The sequence below is a fragment of the Eretmochelys imbricata genome, chromosome 8 (genome assembly GCF_965152235.1).
Source record: "Eretmochelys imbricata isolate rEreImb1 chromosome 8, rEreImb1.hap1, whole genome shotgun sequence".
NCBI classification, from domain to species: Eukaryota; Metazoa; Chordata; order Testudines; family Cheloniidae; genus Eretmochelys; species Eretmochelys imbricata.
This window is the reverse complement of record NC_135579.1, coordinates 19,914,246-19,935,319: the sequence shown is the minus strand read 5'-3', so window position 1 is coordinate 19,935,319 and position 21,074 is coordinate 19,914,246.

The window sequence follows — 21,074 nt, the reverse complement described above, 5'->3', positions numbered from 1 at the left end:
CTGTGGTGATTAGATTATGATGAAAAGTGACGTTAAGTGATGAACTTGATATGGCTTTAAAAAAGTGGCTATTCAATGATTTTATTTTTGTGTGTTGGTGGAATGCATTAGCCCCATATGAAGGATGCTGAAGAACACTTGAAAATCTAAGTGCTGTGAGAGATGAAGGGGCCATGCACACACCCTCAGATGTGCATGTCATCTTTGTACCCTGTCCCTACTTTTTGGAATTCATTAGAAACCTGGAACTAAAGGAAAGTGGTGAATGAAGGCTCCATTTTGAGTGACACTGTGGTGAATTTACAGTGAATTTGGAATAATTCATAGGTTCAGGTCAAGTGGATAATAGATAAGACTGAACTGATTTCGCATAGTACTTACTGTCAACTACATTAAAACTTCAGATTAAGCCACAGCTGGGGAGGAGTTCACAGTACAAATTACGCTCTAGATCTGAATTTTGCAAATGTCTCATTTCTTTAACCAAAACTCTGGAGCTGATCATCCCCAAATGTTGGGGTGTTCGATGTTTCTATTTTCAGCCAGAAACCAGGACAAACGTGACCATTTTGACTGAGTTACTCTTTGCTTATTTGGGTTCATTTAAAGTTCAAAATGAAACTCTCAGGATAAAAACTCTGCATGGATCAAAGCCAAAAAAAAAAAAAAAAAAGCCTTCCCAGGAGTGAGGCCTTCTGAATGAAACCCACTACATCCAAGGAGTTCAAATAAATGTTTGAAAACAGCCAGAACCTCAAACCCAACTTCCCTTGAACATTGTGGGTGTTCAAACCCTGATCCATCATGACCAGAACACTGAATCCAAACCCTTTTGATGACCCCTGAACTTTTAGAAGAACTCAGTTTCTGATTTGAGCTTTACAGCCTAGTTCACTCTATGTAATGGAACCCTGAATTAGGGGAAGTACAGACTCAGAACCAGACTCTGTGCCGCAGACCCATCTCCTGGAATAGTGCGATTCTATTTAATCTCCCCGCATCCTTCTTCTTCATGCACATGCTACAGTCTTGAGATCATCAGTCATGCACTGGTTGCTACCATAATCCTGAAGCTCTCACCTTCTTTTTGCTCTTTTAAGCACACAAGTAGGGAGACAGCAAAAGAGAGAACCAGTCCCTGGAGAAGAGAGCTGTTATTGGGGACCATTATTCCCATCCCTTTACAATGGGTTCACTGGCTGTGTGCACTGTGCTTTTGGAGCTGGATGTTTAATCAGTTCCTGTATCATGCTTTCAGAACTTTAACGCCCCTCCCTCTGGAATTGCTGTCTGATCTGGTGGGGGCTGCCAACCAAAAAGCACCGTGGTGAACGTAGCAGGTGCTCTGTATGGACCACAGATCCACAAGCAGCCCACATGAGCCACTGGATGAACCACATTGACTCCTCCCCTTGCAATCCTCTGTCTCAGGTGTGGGTAGTCAAGAAATCTTGATGTAATGAACCAGGAAACAACGATTGTGGCCTCCAGCAGATCTCTGCATCCATTTCCATCTAGTCTGCAACTAACTATTCCATCAAAGAACCAGGCCAGCTTTTCAGACACGTCCTTATCTATTCATGTAATTATTCTATTTCCCAGCTCTAACCGTTTGGAACAGAAATGGGGTTCAGGGCCAAGCTACATGTTTGATTAGCCAGGAAAGAGCCTGTTAGAGAGCGAAATGCTCTGTCACGGTAGCTTAGCACAGCAGGCTAAAGAGAAACTGGGGGGGGTTCGTAACTGGCAAAGGCCTTCATGCTTCTTCCTGCTGCACGGTGCTGGGGGGGAGGAGAAATATAGTGTAAAATGCCAAAGGCAGGGCAGCTTCTTCCAAGCTGCTGCCGCTGAATCCTCTGTGTCCTTTGAGCTGTACAATAAAAATCCGAGCCTGTCAGTGCTACCAGAAACAAAGGCAAAGTCCTGTTAGAGCAGCTGTTACCAAGAGCTTTCACATGTTGTCACGGACTCACAAATTGTGCCCACTCTTGGCCCTGTGCGGTCCCTGGGGGGAACCCCCTTCAGCATGAGAGCCCTTTTCGGGGGTCCACTCTCTGGGGTTAAGCCCCTCCACCTACTGGAACCACACCTCTGAGCCTTAGCACTCCTGTCTCTTGCTGTGGACCCCCTCAGGGAGTCCACTCGCTCTGGACCCCCAGGGCCTCCACTCCCAGAGGGAATAATGCAACTCTGTTCTCTAGACTGGAGCGACTCTCAGCCAGCGTAAAACAGGAGGGTTTATTGAGCGTCTGAACACAGCATAGGAAACTCTCAGGGCCCTCCGGCCTGGCCTCCCTCAGCACAGCACATCCAAGTGTCCCCTGCGTCCAGGTGGCCCTGCCTGCTCTCTCTCTCCAGTCCCGAGCCCCACTGCTTCCCAGCTCGGCATCTGATATCACCTCCCACAAGTCCTGCCTCTGTCCATTGTCTTCTATCCAGGTAAACAGGGTCACCTGGGCCTCCTCTCCTCTCTTCTCTTCCGTCCTCTGGCCCCTTCTGGCTGGAACAGGCTGGTCAGGTCACTGGGGTCCTCTCTTCACAGCCCATTGTCCTCCCACTGGCCTGAACTGGCTGTGACTCCTGAGCTGGGCCTCCTGGTCACCAGGTCACCAGTCGCTGGGGTCTCCATTCTCCAGGCCATTGGCTGGAGCCCCAAGTTCCGTCGCCGGTCCTCTGTAAGAATCTCCCTCTCCCATCACCTTTTTAAACCAGTAACATCCAGGGAAACTGAGTCCCACCCCCTCTGCATACAAACCATTTGGAAAAACCCAAGAAAACCCCCAACTTCGTCACACATGTATATTCCCATCACCAAAAATTTCATTTGAAACCAGCTGAAGCTGTTCAAGGGTGATGTTCCCACAGTGCAAATCCTCCCAAGCAAGGACATGCCAAGTTAAGGGCTGCCTCTTAACCATACTCTGATGCACACTCAACACATTTCCTTAGTCAGTGGCAGACTGTGGGCCTCTCCAAGGCATGTCCTTTTGTGTCCAATGGAGAAGGAAACACACTGCACACAACACCTTAATCTCCCTCAGACTATAGCGCAAAACCTTAACTGAGAGAGCAGCAGCATTAGAAGATATTTCGCACATATAGGTTATGTATGTGATGTGTTATGAGACTGCAGGGGAAGCCTGGGATCTCCTTTATTAAGGAGGCACAAAATGCATTTGCTGGTGCTCTTCCCCTGGCTTGTCCTGATCTGTCCTAAGCAGCTGTGACAGGGTGACTCCTGGCCACACGAATGGATGGTACCACTAAGCATCACTTTGTGATGAGCGCAAGGTTTCACCCACAGTTAGTGGATAGTGTGGTAAAAAAGATACTCTGACAGATTCCCTTTTCTAATAAGCTGTCCCATTGTCTCTTCTAGTATAGCCCTGTTGCTTAACTCCCACTTATCCAATTGCTTAATGAGTCAATCAGACATGATGTCATCTGAGTCATTTCAATCAGGATCCTTGTTTGTATAAAATGTGAGCTATTGGAATGCAATGACATCTTAGCAGAATGCAATGCTGTAGCTGGGGGAGATAAGCCTGTGTGACCAGTACTGGGGGGAACCTTTCAGAAAGGGACAATTCAGGCATGTCAGGGCATGTGGGCATCCAAGGGAGTTAATGCAGGCAAACAAGGTGAAACTGATTCTTTTAAATGAGGGAAGAAATCAAAGGGAACAAGACATGAAATAGATTTTTGATAAGGCAAGTAATTAAATTCTTGGCTGCTGATTGACATGTTTTAGAGAAATGCTGTTCCTTGCTCTTCTCTGCTCCTTCCCCCGGCAGGTGGTTGGTGGGGGAGCCAGGCAGTCCACATCAAGACTTTGAGGTATAAGAGGTGGAGAGAGACGGAGACTAGGATCCTTTTGGGAAAGTCTCCTTGTTCACTGTGACCCCCAGCAAATCCCCATTTGTTGATTGGGTTTTGCTCTTTAGAACACTAATGCACAGGACCTGCAGCTCATCATCAAATATTAAAGTACCCCGTTCTTTCAGACTTCTTGGGTCGTTCAGGTTTTTCCTGGATTACGTGCCATGTCCCAGCTCACTGCTTCCTGTTTTCTGCTGGTAGTTCCCTGACTGCAGCATTGCAGTCTGCTCTGCTGCAGGGGTCTTTGACTAGTAACTGATTACATTTAGCTCCCTTGCTGTTACACCACCTGTGCTCTCCAGCCTATCAACTAGAAGCTCATACGTAACTCCCTGTCTACAGGGAACTGCCTCTCTTTCATGCCCAAACCTCCCACCACAGCTAACCTGTAATTTGCTCAGCCTGTAAAAGCTCCCTGTAACATGCTTTGCTCTGCGCCCTTTTGAGACCTCAAAGGGCCCCCTCCCACATTTTCTGCTTCCTCCACTCAGTCAGCAAGACCCTGTTCTCACTCTTCAGCCCTCAGCACAGGGTCAATTTCATCTGCTGTATCCAGGAACATCCCTCTCCTCAGGGCTATTCATAGGGATAAAGGAAATGTGCTAATCAGCATCTGTGGATCCCTTGACCAGTAAATATGTTGCCCTTTGAGTTTTTAAAGCCAGAGGTGTCAGATCCCCTGGAGAGGACAGTCTAGCAGCCATGGCCTTTAGATATGAAAAACAGCCAGAAGAAAATGCATATTAGCAGTGTAGGAAACATGGAAGTCTGGCCAGGTTAATTTTTTTACCATAAGTAATTTTTTCCCTACCTTACTTAATGTTTCTGATGTCAGAAACCTACAGTATTAAAAACTGAATCAATAGCGCCTGTGCGGGAGGAATTTGAGTTGTAAATTGCAGCTATTCCTTGTAATGAAGGACCTCTGGGAAGCATGCTACAGTGCAGCATGGAATGTGCTATCTCTGTCGTCTGCTATAGCATAGAATGTACTATCCCTACAACTTTCATTGCCCCATGGAATATACTACCTTGAAACGTATTATAGCATGAAGTATATGAACCTTGTAGCATGTGTTGCCATATTGCATTTGCTATTCCTGTAACTTGTATTAACACATTTGAATGTACCATTCCTGCAACAAGATAGATATGATATGAAATAGCTACCCCAATATGTTCTAGCATGGGATATATGAACCCTGTATTGTGTTACAGAGCATACATACTTCCTGTCTGATGCTATTTTTTTCTTAACCTCTACTGTGATTTGAAAGCATAGGAGACTCAGAATGGAACACATGCTGCCCATCTATGAATGCTGCATATTAGATGTAGATGGGTGTTGATACCTGACTTGATACTATCAAAATACACTATGGGTAATGAGGTATCCCACTTAGTATAGTATTCCAAAGAGCTACAGCTTGGGTGTACTGTTGTGATGCAAAAAGCATGGCTGCATGGGGTTTGAAAAAGTCTGATCTCATTAGCATTCATCACACATGGCCAGAGCATGAAGGAGAAGCGATAAGAGGAAAAGAGGCTTGTTGTGCTCCCACAAAGAACAGTTACTTTTAATAAACAATAATAATAGAAACCCATTTCCATTTGCAGGTTAGGGAAACAAGAAGCAGGTTGTAGATTACAAGCTTGTTCTAACTGATTGGGGAATTAACTCTCGCTTAAGAAAAGGGAAAAATAGGGCCTTTGCTTTTCATGTCCCAATCCCCTTTCTCCAGCTTACAGGGCTCATGTCTTTAATTTTAATTCTGCAATCCCCAGAAACTTTCTCCTTCCTTTTTAAATGTAGGTCTTTTTATGCCTGCTTTCAGCTTTGCATGCGTTCTTGCCCTATCTATTCCCTAGACTCTCCCTTTTGCAGACTTCTCAGCGTTGTTAGCTTTCCTCCCGGCTTCCCTTCCTGCAGAGACTCCTGCAAGCCCTGGGTTGCAATTCAGGAAATCATCGCTATTCAGCAAAACACTTAAGCACACGCTTAACTTTAAATAAGTGTGTAACTCCCACTGACTTCAAAGTAAACCTTTTGCTTCCCTGACTAGGAATGAATTTAAGCATTTGATTAAGTGCTTGCCTGAATGGGTGCCCTTGTGCATTGCAATAATGGGCCAGACCAGTTTCAGCCATTCTACTGGTGATATTGGTGTTCTCTCCTTTTTAAGACAGATGTGATATAAATAATCAGTCCTTCAGTAAATGAAGCTAAAAGTGGCAAAGCTTTAACAATCTCCTGCTAGGCTCAACAGTCCAGTGAGGCACAACATGAGCTATTCAGAGATTATAGTAAACAGAGAGACTGGTAACAACTTTACTGAGCAGACGGGGCTAATACAGCACTGGACTCCGTAGACCTGGGCTCTATTCCCAGCTCTGCTACTAGCCTGCTGGGACACCTTGGGCAAGTCTCTTCACCATTCTGCTCCACAGTTTCCCCATCTGTAAAATGGGGATAATGATACTGACCTCGCTGTGAGATGTTCTGGTGAAAAGCTCTAGATAAAAGTTGGTGTTAATAGTGACGCTTTCCAGGGATCTCTAGTTGGCTGCTAGAGTATGGGAAATAGCTGAAATACAGAACTGAACTAAGTTTCCAGTTCTGTACTTATAGAGTTCTATATAGAACTCCTGCAAACAATGATTTTTACCCCACTATGTCTATTAATCGTAAACTGTGTACTCAGCAAGGAGCACATTAGCAAGAATAGAAGGAACCAGTGCTGAGTGACCAGAAGTTCCTAGAACTTGTTTTAAGTCTTAGATTATTCCAAAAATTTGTCAAATGTTTATGGATGTCTTCAAGTTTTCCCAGTTTATGCCTGAATCCAGGAAATTACTTAAGTATGTGTGTAATTTTAAGCACCTGAGTAATTCCACTGAAGTTAGTTGGGCTACTTAGTTATACATTTTCTAAATACTGGAGATAAGCTAGAGCTGCAGTAGTAATACATGCGAGTATATTCTGCTCTGTGTGTGTGTGTGTGTGTGTGTGTGTGTGTAAATTCTCTGGTCAAAGCTCCATACTATATAAGGCAGGGGTTCTCAAACTGGGGGTTGGGACCCTTTAGGGGGTTGCGAGTTTATTACATGGGGGGTCGTGAGCTGTCAGCCTCCACCCCAACCCTCCTTTGCCTCCAGCATTTATAATTGTGTTAAATATATAAAAAGTGTTTTAATTTATAAGGTGGGGGTGGGGAGAGCACTTAGAGGCTTGCTTTGTAAAAGGGGTCACCGGTACAAAAGTTTGAGAACCACTGCTATAAGGACAAGAAAATATGAAGTTCTGCAGTCTTCACCAAGAAGTAGATTTCTGTGACTTGTGCATTCAAAATATATACTTGAAATTCATGTATTATTTCGTCAGGGGCCTGCAGCTTGCCCTGTGGCAGTGCAAGATAATGACAGTGGAGGATCAGGAGAGATTTGTTTAGTCTTTTTTGGAGGAATTTCTGTTAGAGACTTAGAGTTGGGAGGTCAAAGGAAAACCAGCCAACCAAAAAATACAATGAACAAGTTACTTCAAGTAATTATCTGTAGAGCTAGGAACTCAAAATCTGAGAACGCCTGTGAGTTTACGTTGAGCACTTAATGATGGGATTTAGTACCAACTCTAGAGATCATGACACATAGCCGTTGGGAATATGATTAGGCTCAACAGCTACTGTATCTGAGATGCTGAAATTGATATTCTCCACCTATTCAGAGTTATTATCTAGATGCCATTTCATATCATGCCTCTGACCAGAGTTGAAAGAATAATAGGAAAAAATGCTGTTTAAAATGAATAAACTAACTCTATTTCTGATCAGACTGTTGACTTTTATCTAAATTCCTGTTTATCTCATAAAAGCTGTAGGCTTGGGTCTTAGGAACCTCATGAAAATTAAATACAGAAGGCTTTGGAAGACTCTTACCAATTATTTAAATCTCACAAGCCTTTGCCTTGTAGGGCCATTGTTATCCCCATTTTACGGATAGAAAGACTGAGGCACAATAAAGTTGATTATATATTTAAAAGCGTACATGCTGGAACTGAGTATACGAAGTGTTGGGGTTCCCCCGAGACCTCTTCCACTCGGCTAAGTGCCTAACCCAGATGCATAATTCTGTGCTGTGCATATCTTGATGTGTACATGTGCAAATCTGCAGAACAAATGTGCACCTCAGACATGTAGCGAATGACACTGAGGGGTGCATACTTTTTTGCATGTACTTTAATAGTGACTTGCCCCAAGTTCACAGAGGAAGTTGATGGCAGATAAGGGAATAGACCCGGACTCCCCGGTCTAATCCACCATTGCACTGCACCTGGTGCAGATTAAATTACAATGGTGCAGATTAAATAATTTGAAGGCATTTTACACCCACCTTGAATTCATTCACGCTGGAGTAAATGACTACACATAGTGCAGGGCAATCAATGGTGACTTGGTCCTCGATCTGCCACTAAAACTATTGTGTAAGTTTCTTTGTGGAGTTGCACTTATTGAGGTAAGAGCCTTTAGAAGAAAACATAATTAAGGTAGCAGCCATCGGACATCTTAAGCAGTCAGAGGGATGTAAGAAACAAAATGTTGATGCACGGTGAGCTTATATTGTCCTACATTCAAGCCAAGGACTTTTCTTGTCATGTTAGTTGTCATGGACCATTTGGTCAATGAGATGTATGACTGTCAGTGTGTAACTGGGCACAGACTCACTGGTGGTGCCTCCTGCTGGTTGTCCTTGGGAATTAGCGTTCCAGCCTCTGGAGCGCCCTCTTCAGGCCGGTGTCTCACCTTGCTGCTGGCTCCCGTGTCCCTCCCGGGACCCCGATGCCCCTTTCACTGGGTGCTGCTTCCTGGCAGTACACTGCAATTCTGGGTCTCCCCCTCCCAGGGGAACCCCCCACCCACTATCCCTACCTCGCCTCAGTCATAGGCTCCTGCCAGTCACCAGCTAGCCCCTGCGCCCTGGGGCAGACTGCAGTATGAGCCACTCATCACAGGCAAGGTTGGGTTTGGACCTGCTGCCTCTACCTGCCCGTGGATGCCCCTACAACCCCTGTACCTAATAGGGCTTCCAGGCCTGCAGCTTTCCTAGGCCAGAGCTCCCCGGCTCCCTTGGCCTTTCCCCAGCCCTGCTCCAAACTAGGTCCTCTGTTCTGGTCTCTGCAGCCAGGTCCCTCCCTCTCAGAGCTAGAGAGAGAGTGCTTTTCTGCTCCTGGCTTTTATAAGGCCCGTTGGGTCTGTTTGGGGCATCGCCCCCAGCTGAGGCGGCTGCTTCCCCAATCAGCCCCGCTGCCTTTCTTCTGCAGCAGCCCTCTCTCAGGGCTGTTTTAAACCCCTCTGGGCCCCAGCGGGTGTCCACCCCACTACACAGTGGAAAGACTTAGTAAGTAGCTGCTAGTTAACGCCACTATCTCTAAGATGCCAGTAAAATGTATATCAGGCTTTAGAGCAGGTGGATCGTCTCAGGGGAAAATGCAGTGTTCTGGGCTTTTTTAGTTGTCTTGGGAATGGAAGCTTTTTCATTGAGCCAGGAGGAATAACTGTGGGTGAACACGAAGATGGTGCTGCACATTTAGCCTAGGATTCCATAGAGGCAAGAATATCTAATATTTAATGGCCTGGCATTGCCCTTTACAACAACAGAAAAAGGAGGTTTTGCGGAGTTCTCAACAGGCAAAACAGAATAAATACTTTCAAGTGCCTGACTCAGCGTCGGAAAGGGGAGATAAAGCGTCAGGTATTAGCTCTGTCATGTTGTAAAGCTCAGTATTCTACTCTAGGACTAGGTCAGAATCAGGGCCAATCTTACTTGTGTTGGGAGAAATCTGCCAGGGTAAAACTGTTGTATGTGAGATCAGAATCTGGCCTATTGTATTGAAGTAGAGTCTGATAAGCTCCTGCTAGCGGCAAATGGGAAGCAGAAGGGAAGGAAGAAGAGAGAGAACTTTGTGAGTGATGACAGCTGAATGGGTGAATAGAACTATATATTATGAATCAATGTGGTGGTAACTTTTTTTTTAATCGGACCTTCCACTTGAAGATCTCAAAGTACTTTGCCAACACTAATTAATTAATTCATCCTCATAACACTCCTTCGAGGAAGACTTTTATCTACAGTTTCCAAATGGGTAAACTGAAGTACAGAACGTTGAAATGAATTTTTCATTATCACACACTAAATCTGTGGTAGTTAAAGATAGAATCCAGATCTCTCAGTCTTGTGTTTCAACCACAGGATCATCTGTCCTCTATAGTACGTAGGGTATCTTGTAATCCATATATCCCTAGTTTTATTTCATTTGTCATTAACCAGATTTGTTTTGAGTTCAGTCCCAAGGCATTTGTGGTGCACCTTTTTGAGTACTTTCAAGTGTTCTGATTTATCATGAAACCACCCTTGCTTGAAAACGAGCTTCTCCTAAGAAGGCACAAAACATTTTCTTTTAAAATACATTTTCCTTAGGAAAAAAATGGGAAGGAATCAAAGGTAGCAAGCGAGCAGGGCACTTAATTTGTTCCTGCAAAAACAAGATTTTATGGAAAATCAGAGTCACCAAGAAATGGTACTTTTTTGGACCTTCATTGATGTTATGATTTTCAGTTAAACTTATGGAAAAGAAGGTAAAGAAGCAATTTAGTCATGATCTATAAGTGCCTATATAGGGAGAAGATTTGATACTAGAGGATTCTTAATGCTAGAGGCATAATATGGCTGAAAGTTTAATTCAGCAAAGATATAATTAGAAATAAGATACTTTTTTTTTTTTAACAGCAAGGATAATTTACCATTGAAACAAGTTACCAAGGGATGTGATAAATTCTCCATTATTTGGAGCCTTTAAATCCAGATTATGTTCTGTAAAACAAACAAACCCCTCACTCTCTTTGTAGTCTTTCTCATTTTACTCTTAGATTGTAAACTCTTTGGAGCCATCTTTTTGTTATTTGTTCATACAGTGTCTAGCACGATGGAACCCTGATCCATGAATGGCCGCTCCAGGCATTGCCACAATACAAATAAACAACAATAATACTATTCAACCACAAATAGCTGGGATCGATACATGAATCAGGGGGTGAAATTCTATGGCCTGTTCTATGCAGGAAGTCAAATTAGATTATTTTAACGGTCCCTCCAATCCCTAAAATCTATGCCTTCATAAATCTGTGTTTTTAATTTGGCTATTATAATGGCTGACCTATGGGTGTGCTGGAAGACAGGAAACAAATAAGCCTAAAAGACTTGTTGAATTCTTCTTTGTTTGATTTTTTTGGAGAATGGATTGGTACGGTACTAATGAGATTGGGGAAACCGCAGTGTACATAGAAGGTTGAAGGTTTCAGATTCCCTCTCTATTTGTGTGCTAGCCCTGTCAGGCTTAAGACACCTCAGCATTATCTATGTAGATGGTTGAGTGGGACATTAGAATTTAGGAAATGAGCTTCTGCCATAATCTCTTCTCTGCCAGGAGATTCTGAGGTGTGAAAAGGTCTGCTCTACAACTTAGACAGCCCCCTCAGAGAGGTTATGGAGGAGGCCAGTTGAAAGATGAAGGTGTGTAGTATCTTCACCTAAACTTCAGAGCATTCTTTTTGTATTTACTCCATTTTGACAGACTCAGAGCAGTGGGGAGAGCATATTGACACAAGTCAGGATCCAGAAATCAAGGTAACATGACAACAGTTTTCAAGTCAACAGTGTTGCAGTGTTTTACGCTCTTTCTCTCAATACCCTTGTGAGCACTGACTGATAGTCTATCCCAGTACCTATCCATGCAATGGTAGAGAATATCCTCTTTGAATTCATCATTGCTGTGCATTAAGAAAGTGTTGGCTTTATCCCTTTGTGACCCAGTTTGGAGTCCAACCTGAGGTTATAAATAAAATGAATTTGGTAGAGTTCAGTCAGCAAGGGACTCTAGCTTGATTGTGAATCTATCATGCTCCATTAGGGCCGGTGGGCACTCTGAGAACTAGACGAAGGTTTGAATCCAGTTTGTACAGAAACTGAATTACCCTTCATCTCCTTAAAAGAAAATGGCTTCACCATGTCAAAAACACTGTCTTTGATTGAAGGATGCCACTTTCTAGAACTACCAATCCCTGACCTCCCCCAAACACAAATATTTACTTCAGGGAAATTAAAAAGAAAAGGACAGGCTGAGTATTTTAATCAAGATCTAAACATCTTAGATCACTCTCTGTTCAGAGCTGTTTAAAAGGAAGATTGAATTCCCAAACAGTAGACAACCACACCACATCAGTGAGTAATTGGGAGCTATAAATCTCCTCAAGGACTTTTTTCCTTTCCTAATTCTGATGTTAGTTGCATTCTACTCTCTCCTCATTACCAGTTCTGGCATCTATGTATAGTAGTGATGTAAACATCAATATATTAATGTCAAAGAAGCATACAAAGTGAAATTGAATGTCAGCAAGTATAAAGGAAATGCAACAATAGCTTTCCCATTGAATCCTCTGCAGATTCCAGATAATGGGTAGACTTTCAGCTCATAATCAGGAACCCATTTTCACCTGAAATTTGAACGATTTCTCTCTTAAATGGTGATTATTTTCTGATCCCATTACCAGGTTCAGTCTTGACACACTAGTACAATTTCTTTATCTCTCCTTTAAAATGTGACTGTATTATACAATGTAAATGAGAACAGACACATTTTCCACTGGTGGCTCTTTATGTGTGTGATTTATTAAAAGTCCAAGTAGTAATTCAGAGGACAGGAAAATGCTGCTGAAAGTGAAACACATTTGTATTGTACAAGAGCTCCAAACCGATATCCAATAGCATTCCTTGGGCACACACAACAATGTAGCATATATTAACTGTTAATTATTAATATGTAACAGAAGCAGCTATAACTCTATCAACAGTTATACAGTTCCAAGAGGTGCTGAACTTGACACTGACCGCCATCTTTTTCTGACAAAAATGCACCTATAACTTTGAAGACAGCCAGTTAACGAGCAGAAACAATAAAGCTCGCGGAGAGCTTTCCATTCTGAATTGCTTAAAGCCACCAAACCATTAGAGGCTTAAGTCTCACTCTCTTTGACTCTGATGTGGAACGGTGTTGTTTCAAGTAATGAGTGCTGACCACAGCCAGCTCAGTGATGGGACATCAGCCCTTCAAATGCTGTTCGTGGATCAATGAGAAGATGTCTCCGCAATGGAACTAAGAACAAAACAAGGCTACAGTTTGAGTCTTCAAAGACATGTTTATTGGGAGCAAAAGTAAAGGCTGAATGGGTTTGACTTTGGAACATCGTGAAGTCATTTTGTAAAAAAAAAATAAGGAATCCTGATGGTCGACTCAGCCAGTCAGTTAGAAAAGGCTGCTGGCAAGCACGTTCTCTGTGTCTTATATTCAACTTTGTGTTGTTTTTAGGGAAAGGTGGCACCAGCTTCTCCAGTAAAGAATTGGGGTGGCAGCATCAACCAGCGTCTGCAAGATCAGTTGTGTCAATGGGAAGATCAGTTCATGACACTCCAGCTCTGTAATGGAATGGAAAGCTGCGCTGGAGTTGATTGCAGTTACACAACATGGTTTCCTATCTCCATGGGAGTTTGGCCAGGCTGTGTTCTGTAACCATTGTTAAATATTGGCATTGATTGTTTGATGGATAAGCTTAAGGAGGTAGCTGTTGGTGGCATTGAACTGAACACCATGCTGTTTTGAAGTCTCTAATACACTGATGGCATTGTCATGTTGGCTCAGTTTGGTGGATCGCGAAGCTGATGGCCAATCTGGCTGGGCAAGAACAGCATGCATTGGTTTGGTTATTCATCAGAATAAAACTAACCCCCTGGCCATTACCATCAAGCAGCCTCCAGTTCCAGAGTACAACCAGCTCAATATTAACCCATGCAGATGGGACGTTGAACAGGTGCAACTGTCAAATATCTGGGCATCGTCATAGACAATGCTGGAGCATGCTTGAAAGAGATGGATGCTTTTATAGCAGCAGCAGCTGCTGACATGTTTCATGCCTTTCAGTGGCCTCTGTGAAGACTTTGTGACTTCAAGCATGCTACATAGCTGCAGTTCTATAGAATCACATTTTTATTAACTCTGTTACAGGGAAGTGAAACATGGACGCTGAGGATGGCTGAAGAACCTTGGATCAATGTTTGTTTCTGGTTCTTGTTTAATTTGTCAGCTGCTCCATATCCAGTGAGGGACAAGATCAGAAATAAGGATTTTGGAAGCTGAACCCAGTGACTGCCTCCATCAGCACAGTTGGTTTTGGCAACTTTCTTGGTTGGACATATTAGAATGGAAGGTCAGTGAACTCCGAAGCGTGCATCAAGGAATACTGCCATGTGACTGGCAGTCACATGGGCACCAAAAGCTTAGGTGGTGTGATAAGATTGCTAGTGATTGGACTATAAACTGGACCATAAGCCAGACCATTTTAAGGACCTAGCCAGAGATTCATTCAGGTGGCACTTAATCCTTTTGGAATTTGCCATGATGATGAGGGGAGTTATGCACCCAACTCCAATTGAAAGTCAGTGCATCAGTAGGTCATGATTCATTCATGTCCATCAAAATCCATATTTTGAATGCCCGATATATTTAGATCTGGGGCTTTGGTTACCCATATTGGTTACCATAGGGAGTAGGGGCCATTTCACAAAATTTGGATGTAGGTTCAGATTATAACCATCTTGAAAGATCAGGGATATTCAGATCTGGAGTTTAGCTCAGGCCCACCCATAAATCCTCTGCACGTTTTCTGGTCATAGAAAGAGAGTTGACAGGCTGAAAGCAGGTGTGGAACACATATGGTTTAGGATTGTGGTAATTGAAAGGTTCACTGCCGATTGCCAGCTCCTTGACAAACCTGAGCTGTTTAAAACCATATGAAATTCAGGATCCCCTTGTCAGCTGTGGAAAGCTTTAATATTTTGTAGCATGTAGAATTTCTTTCTCAGTTCAAAATGTTCCTTAATTTCTCCACCTGATACAATTTCCCTTGTTTATAGAAATCTTTTTTTTTTCTAGCACCTTTTAGATATAATTCAACGCTACTGATTTGGTTTCTCATTTGCCATCATACTAACGTTACCCAAATATTTAGGATTAAAAAAATTACTGTACAAATGCTTCATAATTGACTTTGGGGAACAATTTTGCATTGGTGGGGAGATGGACAAAGTGATCTCAGACATTTTCCCATCTTTTATTTTTACGATCCTTTGCCACTGACTTTCTGGTTAGCCTTGGGTAAGTGACTTAACCTCTCCATGTCTCATTTACCTACCACTGAAATGGATATAATAGTTCAGTAGGATGTTGGGAGACTTAATTAAATACTGCAAAATGGTGAGATCTTTGGATTAAAGATACTATAGAAAGGCCAGTTATGACGATAAAAACAAAATCCCTCAATAAAGCTGTTTCCACTGAATTCTTATTAGACACCTGCTAAAAGGTTTGACTATCTTTATTGTATGTTTGCAACCCTGCAATCATCTTTGACCGGGGTGGCCAGCCAGTGGCTCCGGAGCTGCATGCGGCTCTTCAGAGGTTAACATGCGGCTCCTTGCATAGGTGCTGACTCCGGGGCTGGAACTACAGGGGCTAACTTTCCAATATGCCAGTGTGCTCACTGCTCAACCCTTGGCTCTGGCCCAGGTCCTGACCCCACTCCACCCCTTCCCCCAAAGCTCCTGCTCTTCCCCAGAGCCTGCTGTGCCCTCGCTCCTCCCCGTCCCCCCCCAGAGCCTCCTGCACACTGTGAAACAGCTGATTGTGGGGGGTGGGAGGCATGGGGACGGAGAGGGAGGCGCTGATCGGTGGGGCTGCCGGCAGGTGGGAGGCACTGGGAGCAGGAGCAGGGGGAGCTGATGTGAGGCTGCTGAGGTATTACTGTGGCTCATACAATGTACATTGCTAAATTCTGGCTCCTTCTTAGGGTCAGGTTGGCCACCCTTGTCTTTGACGCGGATCATCTGTTAGTACTGCTTTCAGCAAAAGTGCAGCTAAAACAATGTTAGCTGGGAATAAGCCCTTGTTTAATGGCATGTTCTAACAGCAACGACTCACTTAGCTGGAGAACTCTAGCACAAGATAATTGACCTTGACAACACAATCATGCACCCTCGCCTTTGGTTTGGGCCACATAACTAAAATCATGGTCAGTTATAGAGCCTGCAAGAGTGAGCATAAAGGCTTAATTAAAGAGTAGCAAGAAGTGGACACATAAGGAAGATCTTTGAAATTAAAGTCCAATAGATTGAGTCCAGTTGCAGTGAAATAAACAAGCTCTTAATTACATAGAGTTGGAATAACGGTCTCCATTGGACTGACAGAGAGCCATTACTTTCTAGCGCCTGAGAGCTCCAGGGCAGCAAGCATAGAGCAGCTCTTTAAATAAATAAAGTAAACAAATTAAATCTGATTAGGTTTTCCTTACATTACAAAAATGTGCATTTGCTTAGTACAGGAGATCTGTTTTAGCAGCTACATAGTTCCCTTGTCATGGTGAGCTCCAATATATGGGTTACCAATTCATGATTTGGGGACAGCTTATGGCCCTTACATTGTTCTCTTTTTTAACTGTGCCATGTGATCAGTACAGCAATGCATCTCTCTCTCTATGGGCAGGAGAGAAGGCTTTGTGGTTAAACCAGTGGACTGAGAATCAGGAGATCTGGGTTATACTGATTTCATTTTATTCCTGCCAGGTTCAACAAAATTCCTATGTGATTTTCGGCAAGCCACTTAACTAGGTCTCCGTTTACCTGTCTGTAAAATGGGCATAATACCTATTTACCTCAAAGGAGGGTAGCAAAACTTCACTCTTTAATTGTAGTTTTGAGATCTTCATTAGGAAGGTGCTATAGAAATGCAGAGCAATATGACAATTCCACAAGGGGTTGGTTTGGTTGACTCTGTTACAGAAGATAAAAATTAATAACATGCAACACACTCATGCACCAAATGGCCTATGGATACAGCATTGGATGCTTCCAGTCCATGAAAGTGATGTGAGGCACGAAAGGAATTTGTGGATCCAGGCCTTCTTGCACTATTCAAGGGGGAGAGAGAGAGATGCTTAGAGATTATTTTCTGTATTCAGTGTGACACAGAGAAATATTCAACCCAAATAATTACAGTCAAGAAATGCAAGTCCAATGTAAAGGCAGCACATATGCATGGCAGTTTCATGGAACCATTTTGATAACAATGAACATGACAATGTGTTCTGGGAATAACAATACCCAATTATTTCAACAAACACCTTTTTCAAGGAGAGTGATTTTAATTTTTTCCCTGCATCTACAAACTGTGGCTGATGAATGATAAATGTAAAGCCAGTGACAAAGGCTTTTTGTATTATATTCTACTATACTTTTCTGTATTATATTCTACTATACTTCTTCACCCATGCAGCAAGTCTTAAGATATTCCTTACAACTGAATTCAGATAATCTCCGATCCAGAAAGCCATACTTTTTACAGAAAAACGTGGAGTGTGGTAGGGGAAAGGACACTCATTGTCACATGGCTACCAGCAGCAATGTTGCAAGGACTCATGCAGGATATTAACTGTTTCACTGCAAAGTACCTTCCAGTCTAGGCTCTCAAAACATTTTACAAATGTTAGTAAGAACATTGAAATTCTTACTCAGTTTTTACTTTGCAGGAGTAATTACCAAGGGTCGGATGCTGCCACCATTACTCTTACTGAGTAGTAGGTTACTGTCATTGAAATCGATCAGGGGCTACTTACAGCATAAGGTGCTACATAATATGAGTAAGAGTGACAGATATTAGCTATGAGTAAGAATTTCAGGATTGCCCCATTTTTGCATGAAGACGGTGGAGACTGGTTCAGAGTGCTTGAGAAATGGGAATTGTGTAAATTACCGGTATTTTTGCCTGGCTGGAAACAGTGTTTAATTGTAACTATCCAGGCAAAAATGCAGGCCATTTACCAGACAGGTCTCTTCTGCTCCTAGAAGGATAGTTGTGGCGGCTACCACCCCTAGCATAACAAGCAGGCCAAACCCTCTAAATCCCAGCCAACACCAGGAAATCTCTCACTGTTCTGGATGATCTGATGTAGCTTAGTGTGGGTATTATGGCAAATAACTGGGGTAAGACCCTATTATGCCACCTTCTGAAAGCTTTCACAGTGCAATATGGATGGCATATGTTCAGAAAACTCATCCTTGAGTGACATGGTACCAGTGGAGTTGAAATTTGGTGCAGAACAGCAGTTGGGCAGTGACACATAAACATCAGAAAAATGGGAGAATGCCAAAGCAGTGCTAATGAGAGCACATGTCCTCCCTATAAACTTCCTCTTCCTCTTATGGACATTCTTTTGTTACGGAGAAAAACGACAAGAAATAAAGGGTTGCTGAAGGTCACTTTCTTTGTTTACATGGACTAGTACTCTGTTTAAAATGTATGAAAGCTGTATAAAACGAGAGACAAGTGTTTGGCCAATTTCCATGGAAGAGTATAAATTGCCTACCTATGTGTGACACATCACCTTCACCAAATGCACTTTTGTGAACCAGAGGACAGACAATGAAAGCCAGACTCCTAGTGATATTTCTGCACTACAGGAGATGTTACTAGCTACTGGGAATTTTTTTCCTGCTATATTAATACAAGACATAGTTATGAACCAGACAAGTCAGCTGGTGGCTCTTTATACCAGGCTTGACTGTCAATGCCACTAGCTCCTTCCCTGGGTTTTCCTATGTCCTTAGTTCTCTCTGGACTTTTTCCAAGGGGCATCTAGATCTTGATCTCCAAAGTGCTCAGTGCCTTCAATCTGTGTTGACTTTACTGGGAGTTGAAGTCACTTGGCATTTCATATGACTGGGTTCCTACTTGCGCACACCCCTTTTCTGAAATTAACATATCATGTTTCTCTCTTTAAAAAAAGCCTATGTTTAGACTAACAAGATTTATGTAAACATCGATAGAAAGCAGCAGGAAGTCATGCTCCATCCCAGAGGGGTACCGAATGCTGATAGGGTAGTCTACTCTCCTTTTACATATTAATTTTTGTTCACCTCTCCATTATTTTATTTTATTTATTTATTACTATATTCTGATCCCTAATTCTGTAGCAGAGAAACCTTCTGCCCTGCTGTGTGGAGAATCTATTTTATCCAACGTTGTAGTGAGCATCCTGCGATGCACAAAGTGGACAAGGTCATTACTTTTATGTTCACCAGTTTGTCTTAAACAAATATTAGCGAGCACTGCTCCCCTGGGTAACATTACAGCAAGCAGCAATTTTCCAGCAAGCTTAAGAGTAGATTGCTCCTGCAGCATGGCTGCGCACTGAGGCACTACTGTATTTTATATGATGTAGGTGGTACATTTACCGCATTCAAAAGGGAGGGGAAAGAAATATCCTACTGGCATAATACATGCATAAGACTGTATTAACCTGATAAAGCCTGTATCTCATCTGAACACCGTGCTTGTGTGTGTGTGCGGGGGGGTGTCAGGGAGCTTCCTTTTTTCCTATATCCTTTTATGGACATCCATGAAACCCCCCTTTTCATCCCTTATCTCATTTCTTGAAGCCCTTTGTCGTTGCTAGCATCGTTCTGGTGAATTCCTCCATTGGGACTCCCTATGGAGCTGATGAAATTTTGCTCCCAGGAGGGTTTGCTGTTGAGAGATGCAAGGCACAATTCCATTCCAGCTCCTGCTGTACGAACTGAGACTGGAATTCAATCCTTAGCTCCTACATGGACAATGCAGAGTCCTAACACTAGGCCACAAAAGGGGGAAGCCCATTAGTGCTATGGTTCCCATATCCTCCCACCCACTGCCAGGGAAACAAAATCATGCTAAAGTAGGAGACTGCATGGATTGGGGAAAAATTATATGAGATGTTTTCTCTCTGCATAGTTGTTTTTTTCTGTACAATGTCATCCAAGCCCACTGTTCTCATGGAAGAAAGCCAGCGAGCAGAGGGGCTGGATGGGTAGGATGCATTCTAAGCAACATATTCCCCCTCCTCCACAGACTGAACTGTACATAAAATTGAGAATTAGTTAATGTAACTTGAAATAGTCAAAATGGGAATCTTGGGGCATTCAGAGAATTTTCCCTGTGCTGTGCTGATTGGCTGTTTCCTCCAACCTTCTCCCTCAATCTCTTCACCTCAGTTCACTCCATTCCTGCCTTTTTAGCCCTCTTCTCCCTGCCCTTTTCCTTTCACCCCCTTTCCTTTAGTGTCCCCTCTCCCTTTACTTTCTTCCCATTTAGCTGATCTCCCTCCTAGTTAAATAACCCTAAAAATGAGCAAACAAAAACTAACATACTCTCTGCCACCCTCGCATAGTTCACTCTGCTCTGTCTAGTCTAAGAAGACTGTAAGCTCTTTGGGGCAGGGATTGTTGGTGACTCTGTCTCTCTACAGTGCCTAGCACAATGGGGCCCCTATGCTTGGATGGTGCTTAGTCAATACTGTAATAAACATGATTAATAATCCTTCCTAAAACGTGATGCCCAGACGACAATCCCACATCCATCAGCTGTTGCTTGGAAACTGGAATGCTGAGGTGAGGTATGTATGGTTGGGGCTAGGGTTTATGGAGGATCCTTAGCCTCTAATCATTTCCCTGGCCACACCTGTTGTCCCTCCTCATGCCTGCATGGGGACTTTGGGGTGGAGGTCAGAAAGCAGCCTATACTCATTACTTCCTTGTGGTTTTGGATGATCTTGTTTTATGTGCACTCTTGATTATGTAGTAATGGTTAAAATAGCCATATAACACTGTTTTGTAGCTGTTTACATGCATAGACTGCAGCTAGGATTTCCCTTACTGCTTAGAGATGACAGACTGATCAATCGGAAGCTGGAGTTTGGCTGCTGCAGAGATACACATTTCACATTAATGAAAGGATCCTCAGGGAAATAACAGGATATTTAGCAAGACAATTAGTATGAGAGGAAAATGAGCAGAAGTAACGATCCAGGAAAGGAAACAAATGACATTGTTATAAGAGATCTATCTTGCTATCACATGGATGGCCCCAATCACTGAGGTATCTGATCTCTGGTTGGGGTAAACTTCCACTGTCTAAGATATTTGCATGTCCCCCATTACTGTCATATCTGATACCTCACCATCTTTTAACGAATTTATCCTTACTACACCCTTGTGAGACAGGGAGG